Below are 10830 nucleotides of genomic sequence, written 5' to 3'. Positions count from 1 at the left end.
ATGTCCCAAACATCCCAAGAACCTGGTCTCTGTTGGTCAAATGGTTAAGCAGGGCTTGCAGGTCAGATTTAATCCTCATGGATGCTTTGTTGAGGATATGAAAAATAACGGTCGCTTGATAGCAAAAGGAAAGAAGAAGGGCAGGATGTTTACGTTGGATGCAGACATTCCTGAATTAAGTGCAACAATGTTTGCACATGGGACCGGTGTAGTTGCAGATATTGATATCTGGCATAAACGCATTGGTCATGTTAATATACAGCGACTTAAATCAATGCAAGCCCAAAATATTGTTGCAGGATTGCCTAAATTCAAGGTTGCAGAAATGCATAAGGTTTGTGAAGCCTGTCAATTTCGAAAACAGGCAAGGAAACCATTTCCTAGGCATGTTCAAGAGAGTAAAAAGCCATTGGAATTAATCCACTCTGATGTGTGGACTACTAAAGCTGCATCTATTGGAGGCTGTCACTATTTTGCCACTTTTATTGATGACTTCAGTAGAAAATTTTGGGTGTATTTTATGAAAAAGAAAAGTGAAGTTTTTGGGCACTTCAAAGCTTTTAAAGCTATGGTTGAAAAAGAAACAGGCCTACAAATAAAATGCCTAACGTTAGATCGAGGGGGAGAGTACCTCTCAAATGAGTTTGCAAGGTTCCTGCAGGAGCATGGGATAAAGTAGCAATATTCATGCAGTCATACCCCACAGCAAAATGGACTTGCAGAAAGGAAAAACAGGCATATTGGAGAGGTATCTCGGGCCATGCTAAATGAAAAAGATCTACCAGATTATTATTGGGTTGAAGCAGTTGCTACAGCAGTTTACATAATGAACAGGACTCCCACTGCAGCAATACATGGCATGATGCCAGAGGAGATGTACACTGGTAGGAAACCAGACATTTCTCATTTGAAAATTTTTGGGTGCATTGCCTATGTTCATGTGCCAGATGAGTTGAGGTCCAAGTTGGATCCAAAAGCTGAGAAGTGCATCTTTATTGGTTATTCTCTTTAGCAGAAAGCGTATCGATGCTATAACCCTTCTACTCGTAAGTTTACAGTGAGCAGAGATGTTGTTTTTTATGAGATGAGCAGCTGGTATAAACGAGTAAATGTGATGATTGACGTAGATGCACAAAATGGTAATGCTGCACAGAATTCAATGCAGCAGTCACAAAATATTAGTGGACCTGCAGTGTCCTCTAGTAGTGGTTCACATACTTCGCCATGGATAGGCAGATTGAGATCAAGAGAATCTCCTCAAAGCAATGCAGATAGTGGTACGCAGGTATCACGAAAAGGAAAAGAGAAGGTAGATCAGCCCATGTTTGATGTGAATGCAGGTCACTCTTATGTGGATGGTGAATCCAATGGCTCAGAATAGAGCATTGATGATGAGTTGGGCATTCCTTCTATTGTTACACCTGGAGTAAGGAACACCAAGGATGTTTTGAGAGCACCTAGAAGTGAGCCTATTTTGCGCAGGTCTACCAGAGCTAGGTATCCTATGGATAGGCTGAAATATGATGGATTTATAGCCATTCACTATGCCTATATGGTCAAAGTGATACAGGAACCAGAGCCGACTTGTTTTGAACAAGCCATGGAAAATGAAAAATGGGAGAAAGCCATGGATGAAGAAATGGATGCCTTGGAAGCTGCTACATGGGAATTGGTGCCTTTGCCTAAAGACAAGAATGCAATTGGCTCTAAGTGGGTTTATAAGATCAAGCACAATGCAGATGGTTCTGTGAATAGATACAAGGCAGATTAGTTGTCAAGGGGTATGCACAGAATATGGCATTGATTATGAAGAAACATTTAGTCTGGTTGCAAGGATGGCAACTGTAAGAGCAGTCATTGCTATGGCTGCATCAAAGGGATGGTCTTTACATCAGATGGATGTAAAGAATGCCTTCTTGCACGGTGATTTGCAAGAAGAGGTCTTTATGGAGTAGCCAGCAGGTTATGTTCATGCTATTCATCCTGAATTTGTAGCAGGTTGAAGAAAGCCTTGTTTGGCTTGAAGCAAGCACCTAGAGCATGGTCTAACAAGATAGGACAGTATCTTGTCACTATTGGCTTTCAGATTTCCAAGGCAAATTTCTCACTGTATGTGAGAAAAACAGAGAAAGGGATTATGCTGCTTGTCATTTATGTTGATGATTTGATCATCACAGGTGATAGTGATGAAGATATCCTTCATGTGAAAATGCTATTGAAGCAGAAGTTTGAGATGAAGGATTTGGGAGAGCTACGTTATTTCTTGGGCATTGAGGTGATTATATCACCAAGTGGGATACAGCTCTTGCAAAGGTAGTATGGATTGGACATGCTATCCAAATATGGGATGACAGGCTGTAAGCCTATTTCAGTTCCTTTGGAGCAGAATGTGAAGCTAAGCTCAGATGCAGGTGAGCTTTTGGAAGACCCTACTATGTACAGATGCATAGTAGGAAGTTTGATTTATATGACTATTACCAGGCCAAATTTAAGCTATGCTGTTGGATTGGTAAGTCAGTTTATGCAAGCTCCAAGGAAACTGCATTTGGATGCGGCTAGACGCATACTCAGGTATGTGAAGTCCACATTGCAGTATGGACTATTTTATGAGGCTGGGGTTCAGATACAGTTGCATGGATACACTGATGCTGATTGGGCTGGTAGTATTTCTGATAGACGATCTACCAGTGGATATGTGTTCTCTTTTGGGAGTGCTGCAGTCACTTGGAGCAGCAAGAAACAGCCTACAATTGCCTTGTCGAGCACAGAGGCTGAGTACAAGGGTGCAGCAATGGCTGCATTTGAGGTAGCTTGGTTGCATAAGCTACTCTATGATATGCATCAGTCTACAGATGGGCCAGTTGTCATTTATTGTGACAACATGAGTAGTATACACTCGGCAAATAACCCAGTCTATCATGCTAGAACAAAGCACATTGAGGTGCATTATCACTATGTGCGGGAGAAGATTTTACTAGGTCTTATTGATCTAGTTTATGTCAGCACAGAGGATCAGGTACCTGACATATTCACAAAAGCATTGGGTGCAGAGAAGCTGCGCAAGTTCAGAGACCTGCTTGGTGTGTAGGAATTGGGATTGAGCTTGAGGGGAAGTGTTGAGATATTGAGCTCCACTCGCGATATGCCAGGGTGACCGTTGTGCATTTATGTCACCAACTTGTTAGCTACAGATGCGGTTGGTACACCACCCATGAATAATAGCTGGATGATAGCTATCCTTATCTACACTAGTTCGTGGCTCAATTAGTATGCCACCTTAGTTAGTTGAGTTTGGTTTGAGACCCACATATAGGGTTCTTCTATTTCTTTGTACTAGAGTTCTTTTGGCTTTCACAACTAAGAAGAGGAAAACTGTTTTCAGCCTCCATCTGTGTGTGTATTCCCCCATTGTGTATGTGAGAAAGCCGCAAGTGAGACTCCTTCCCTCTCTCCCACTATCTTCACACAGGCAGCCCCTTCAGGTCCTTGTAGGACTAGGCAAAGACATCCACAAATTCTTTAAAGAGGTTGGTGACTACAGCTAGAAGATAGTCATGTTCCTAGACCCAAGTGGCTAACTTCAAATGCCAGGGTTGGTACTCAGTCTCAATGTTGAGATACCGCCAGTTTTGTGCCTCATCAACAGGGGCAATGCATTGGGATGTTGAGGTACTTGGTTCACCCATTCTCGGTCATGTATGTGCTGGAGTATCTTCAAGGGGAAAGTCCCCCTCCACTTCTCTCAACCAAGATGGGGGGTAAGTAACTGGGGGGTTCTTGGGCACTGACTGAGATGTAGAATCAGTAGATGTTGCAGATGTTCCATGCCTTCAACGCCTCAGTGGCTGTTTCAGCATGTCCCGGTAAGGTAAGCCTTCCACCTCATAAGTGGTTTTTGAAAGGTCTTGAACTGAGGGGTGGTCGGCGTCTGATAAGAAAAGGTCGAGCAAAGTGAGATCAGCCATGTCCTCATCTCCATATCCTGTATGCACCTTGGGTCCCCCCAAGACCTCAAGCTGTTGGTGGTGATTCTCCTCAAGTTCAGCAATGTCTATGTCACTTTCTTCTAAATCACTATCACCATTAGTTTCTTCTTCATTAGTGTTACTGTCTTCTGTATGACCATCATTGCACTTAGCAGTACCATGGTTGTACACCGTAGTACCATCATTGTACTCTGGAGTACCATTGGTGGGTTGGGCAATACCGGACTCGTATACAGTAGATCCATCATTGTATCCTAGAGTACTATCAACATCATTTTGACCAATGTCCTCCATGTCGGCTCTGCCACTGGACAATCCTCAATGTTCACTGCAATACCATCGTTGTCCTCAGTACGATTAGTGGTGTCCACTATAGTACCCCTAGTGACCATTCTCTTATACATGTGTGGACTATTGCAAAGTCCACAGGGCATCCTTTTGTAAACTAGTTCAACTAGACCTTGTGCATGTGGTTCTGGGTGGATTTCTAATATTGCAAGTAGGTGTTCTTCAGGATCTTCTTATTGGCATAGTTCCACCATGTTGATGGTTAAGGAGCCCAGGGCTCCCATCCAATCCAAAATGACAGCTTCCTCATCTTTCTTGATCAACCCGATCCAACAAGTCAAACTTTCAAATCCTTCCAGGGTTGTCTCCTCATTGTTTGATATCTTGGTCACCACCCATGGCCCAATCCCCACAAGCCCAATGCTCCTCTTCGGCTATTCTTCAAAATCCTCCTCTCCCAGTTCTATTGGTGTGTGCCTTGGCTATCTTGTGACCATATCTATTTCGAGGGATGTGGATCCTAAGGGCAATCGAACTTCATCAATTGACCAATCTTGAATGGCCTTTGTGGACCGCAACCATGGCCTACCAAGAAGTAGAGGGCAAGTCTGTTCATTTTCGGTCATATCAAGGACAACAAAATTGGAGAGAAAAGTTACTCCCCCAATCTTCATGTGAACACCTTTGACTGCACCCATTGGTTTTACTCTGCGTTGATCAGCCATGCATACTTGAAAGTGAACATCACTTGTCAACTTCAACCCCAATTTTTGGAGTGTACCTTTCGGCATAATGTTCACAGCCACCCCACCATCAAGGAAGACGTCCTTCAGCTCCACTCCATGGATCTCCACGGTGAGCTTGGGACTTTGTTCACAAGTGAGGGCAGCGTAGGCAGAGAAGTGGTCCGGTGTAGACCCATGCTGAGCTAGTAATGTCTCTAGTGTTGGCTCACTCGGAGTAGATCCCTTCTGTCAACCTCCTGGGAGGTGGTTAAGAAATGTGATGGTCTGATGCTTGATTTGGGGGGACAATAGACAAAGTTGTCATAGAGTGAGGTTGGGCTTGAAACTCATAATATCTTCAAACAAGAAGTAGTGGTGGACACTAGCATTAGCCTTCTGCAACCTCATCCTTCTAGCCTCTGGCCGAGGGTCGAAGCTTACACGAGGATGCGGATGTACATCTGAACTGTGAGTCATTGTCTCCCATGGTTTCTCTTCCATCACTCCTTTCCCTTTTTCCTGGGCAGGACTAGGTCTTGTCCCCATAGCCCCTTCTCTGTTGAGTGATGTTGGGGACAAAGTGGAAGGACCTACTTGTGCCTCATTATCCTGGTGTTGTCCGAGGGTTGTCACTTCTATTGCAAACCTCACAATTCTGGACTTGCGGGATGGAAACTGTGGTGTGCTACCTTCATCTTGAGAACTTGTTTGAAGATCTCTCATGACACTCTTTACCACCTCTTGATACCTCAAAGGCATAGAGTGATCACCCGAGGATGAGGCACTTCGAGAGTTAGTGGTTGCCCTTAATGGTTGTGTGCCCTTCGAGTTTGTTTCTGAATCACTACGAGAAGCAAGCATGGGTGGTCTATTCCTAGGCGTACTGTGTAACTTGGAGGGGGAGAATGACCTTGGTGGGGGAACACTTGTGAAACTGATTGGTGCTAAGGTCTCTGGTGCACTCTGAGTTGTCCGTACATTTGTCACCTTTTGTTTGTGACCATGTCACAGTGCCCAACACAGCGCCAATCAAATGGGGGCTGTTGCCCTCCCCCGCCACTACTACATCAACCATATTCAGTTGGGATGCGGGTTCCACTCTTCCATTGGGACAATCTCTGGTGTAGTGGTCGTTTGTGTTGCATTGTGTACAAGAGGGTCCCCCGAACGACTGTGTACAATCATCTTGGTAGTGGCCATACTCACCACATCTGTAACACATGATGGGTCTTCTAAAGTTTGTACCTCTACCTACACCTCCACGTCCACCTTGGAAACCACCCCTTTTACCACATTGATAAGGGGTTCCATAACCACCTCCAGACATACGTGGTTGGTACAGTGCATAATAAGGCTGAGGATAGAAATAAGGGGAACCAATTGAATTGGGCGCAGGAGCTTGGAGCAAAGGGGGATTCGGAAGCAATGGAGGTAGCATGATAGGAGGAGGAGGTGGCTTAGATGCTCGTGCAAGAGGGGGAGCAGGAGTACCTCTTGCTAGGCCAGAAGTTATGGGTACTATTCTGTTGACTGCAGCAACTTCCCCCGAGGTATCCTCTGGAAGAAGCTTTCTTAATCCTTTGAGGTACCTACACTCAGAGGCATCATGTCCATGGATCTCACAAAATGTACAAAATGAGGTAGAAGTAGGTACCTTATGCTTGGAGGGGCACTCCCAGCAACCATGGTTAGAACCCTTGCATTCTATGCACCAAAGAGCACTTCAAATCTTGGACTCAAAGGACGACTGGCCATCCACCTTTATTCTATCTTTCAAGCCTTCTTTGATTTCTTCTAACTCCTTGAGTTGCTGCCTCCTCTCTTGGGAGTTGGGTGGTCGTAGCCATGTGGATGATCCCTCCTCTCTTGGGAGTTGGGTGGTTGTAGCATAACATATGTGGTAGCAGCTTGTCCAGCAGAGGTCAAGGCAGAAGCAGATGGAGTCACCACTTCGACAAAAGAGGTGGTTGATGAAGACATCGTTGCAAGAGGAGGAGAGGGGCTGCCTTGACCTTGATGAGTCCCTGAGGAGCCCTCATCCTTAGTACCCTCTTCTTTCACTTGTTCTCCACTTTGCACTTCTTCTCCGAAGTCCGGATTTGACTACCATGGTTCCTATTGATCCAAGTCAATGAGAGTGTCGATGAAGTTACTTGCTCTGGCTACTGCTCCAATGGGCTCACTTTGTGCTCGAGTTGAGGACTTCACAAACTTACGTCGCACGTAATGCTTCTTATACCGAGTTTGGTCTGCCGGAAGTCTTTTCTCCACTCTCCTCAAGTACCTCCTAGTTCTCTCACTAGCTCCTTCAAATGTTTCAAAACTACTCGGCATAAGACCTCTCTCTAGGACCTTAGATCACCACTTCACTTGTGCTACTCAACACCAGCAGTGTCCCACCATGATCGCCACCATAAACTATCTGAGGGGAGGGGTTCCTATCCTTCCGGAGGTGTTACCGGAGGCCAAAGGCCGCTGATGTGAGAAGCATGAGTGTTGCAATGCTCTAATGCAATGGATCGCGCAGAGTGCACCGTGCAGTGGTGTGCGAGTGTCATATGCTATACTGCAGTGGACAACGACGTACACGAGTGCACTATGCTAAATGACAATCACCTGAGAACTCCACAACATAAGTAGAATAAGAAAATCTCGTCATACACTAGTGAACGTTCCCCATATCAGGAAGAGACAAGAAAAATGAGAAAGTGACCAAGATGGCCAAAGTACATATCACTGGACTAGTGTCTCCAGGTCACAAGTCGCAAGTCACAAGAACACACAAGTCTATCCCCATAGTAGACAGAGGGTACACACAAGTCTCTCCACACTCTCTCCTTAGTGCGCTCGTAGCTCCAGCCTCTATCTCTCCTCACACTCTCGCTCCAATGCCGAACGCTGAATGTCCCCTTGCTGAATGTCCAATACTCAATGTCCCCTCCCCTTCTCCACCTTCACCTTCATCCTCATCCCCCGCCTTGGAGGGTCCCTTCTTCGCTGAGAATCTCCCCCTTTCTTCCCATTGGTCATCCTCTTATCTCCTTAGCTGTTGAGGATAGCCGTTGTGCCACTAGCTCTCTTGATGGCTACGGTGACTTCCTGACTCCCTGATTCGCTAGCCTCTTCTAGTCAGGATGGTGTAAATTCTCCATGTGCAGGCGAGCTAGATCACCGCACCACTGAATCACTAAACCACTGTGTAAATGTAAATACTCCTAACTGCTCCATGTGCTAAGCTCACTCTCCATGTGCGCAGATCTCGATGAGATCGCCTTGGACATGATACTCCTAGTTGACCTGTGTCGACCTGTGGTTGACATGTGTTGATACATGGTTGCCTCAGATAGTACTCCTGGATAAACCCATGTGATTAACTCCTCATGTCGTGTGGCTGACTTGTGTTGACACATGGTCAACATGTGGTCAACACATGTCGTCATGTGGTCAACGCCTGTCGAGGATAGTACTCCTGGATGAACCCGTGTGATCAACTCCTCATGCCGTGTGGCTGACTTGTGTTGACACATGGTCAACATGTGGTCAACATGTCATGTGGTCAACGCATGTTGACAGGTGGTCAACGCCTGTCGTCATGTGGTCAGGGGTGTTTCTATTGTAACAATACTCTCTTCGTACCATAGCCCTTAATCAAGAGACCCTTCCTAAGCCAAGTGTTGAGCAATCCAAATATAAATTCTACCAGGTTAAGCTTTAGTACATGTTAAGCTTTGACAACTTCTACCTTTTTGATTTATCTTCTTTTCTTTGTGGTTCTTTTTGTGATCTCATGTGTCTTCTTACAGTAGAAGACATTTCTTTGCTTCTTGTTTTTACTTCCTTGTGGACAACAGAACTTCTTCAAGTATGTCCCAAAGTAGTCCTTTCCATTTCCTTAGAGTTTGCCATTGATGGAGTTTGCACCCTTTGCCAAAACTAGAAGTTACCACCTAACCATGTGCCTCATCCTTCTCCCTGTTGCACAATACTCAGCACCAAAACGTTCATAAATAGAAGCAAACTTGTGAATAAACCCTAGAAATCATATAAATAGCTCTTCTAGGGTCGAAAGCCAATTTCTAATCCTAATTTGCTAATCAACCACATGAAGTGTAGAGGTTTCTTGAGCCAAAGGTGTTTCACCTTGAAGACATTTCAATCTCATTTATCCAACCTTAATATACACAACATAACCCTTTAGTACTATTAACTACCTTTCATAAATCTCATTTTCTACCTCAAGCCTCCATTTGATTTCTTCAATTAGTCTTTGTAATGAACATGATTTTACATTTTTACTAACATTTTGGATGGTGCTATAACTCTCCCTTTAAGGGCTTTAATGTAGCCTCTTTTATCTCTTATATTTGGTCATCTTACGTTAATTCATGGAATTTTTTATCTACCAAATTTTTTTCTTCAAATAGGCCTTTTGTGATTGTTAAAGAATACAAATGCATGCAAGTACTCTTCCATTACATAAAACTACCCATGCTAGAGCACTTACATGTGCCTTTTCATAGCTTTGTTTCCAACATATACAATACTAAAGAGGCAAGGGATTGCAAAGAGGGGCTCAAGCTAGTGATTGTGGTGAACATGATTTCACATTTTTACTAACATTTTGGATGGTGCTATAGCTCTCCCTCTAAGGGCTTTAATGTACCCTCTTTTATCTCTTATATTTGGTCATCTTACTTGAATTCATGGAAAAGGCTTTGAATTATTTTATCTACCAAATTTTTTCCTTTTTTAATTATTTTATCTACCAAATTTTTTCCTTCAAATAGGCCTTTTGTGATTGTTAAAGAATACAGATGCATGCAAGTACTCTTCCATTACATAAAACTACCCATGCCACAACACTTACATGTACCTTTTCATAGCTTTGTTTCCAACATGTTCAGTACCAAAGAGGCAAGGGATTGCAAAAAGAGGCTCAAGCTAGTGATTGTGGTGACACTTTTTTTTTTTTAACCTCAAGGTTAACTTGTACAATCCAACCATGATAGCACTTTGTCAATATAATAAATTCTTATTTCCATTACTTTCATTTCATAAGTTCAATGAAAAGCTAAAGTAATTTCATAAGTTCCATGAAAAGCTGCATCCCCAAAAAAAATTTATCAAAATTATTTGCAATGCATTCGAATTGAAAAACATACTTTACATAAAATTAAGTCTTAATAGCTCTCGTGTAAATTGAGAATAGTTAATCAAATTCATAATACAATAGAAAATGCACAAATGTATTAGATGTAAAGAAACCCCCCAATATTGTAAATCAACCTTCTCTAAGGGACACTCTTGTGGGTAATCACTTAACCAAACCTAAGGGACGTTGAAATTGACCGTATTCAACAATAGAATCTCAGTTTACACTATTCAGCATAGAATGTAACTATCTAACATTGTGTTGACTAGTGAAACAAAATTATTAACTTCAACAACTTCAAGAATATTTCAAAATTACATATATTAACTAGTTAATTTCCTTTGGGTGCATGACTTTAATAAATAAACTATGACATCAACACGAGGTGAACAAGATGAACATGTCATTTACAAGGATGGATTGACATCAATACAAGAGGTGAACAAGATGAACGTGTCACTTACAAAGATGGATGACATGACCACGGATCAAACTCAAACGTTGATATATAACTTAAATGAGGAAATGACTCTAGCAATAAACATTCTTCAGAAAAATCAAGGTTCTAAGGCTTTTTATTTGATAAGAAGTCTAAGAGAAAAAAGCCTTACCAACAATGTTTGATAGCATCATTCACTAAGTTCAAAATCTTTTGCCAAAACCAAGTTGGGACAAGGTA

Source organism: Dipteris shenzhenensis, chromosome 7 (assembly GCF_047967505.1).
Source record: "Dipteris shenzhenensis isolate YYH24624 ecotype China chromosome 7, Dip_SZ_1.0, whole genome shotgun sequence".
Classification (NCBI taxonomy): domain Eukaryota; kingdom Viridiplantae; phylum Streptophyta; class Polypodiopsida; order Gleicheniales; family Dipteridaceae; genus Dipteris; species Dipteris shenzhenensis.
This window is presented reverse-complemented; position numbering follows the sequence as displayed.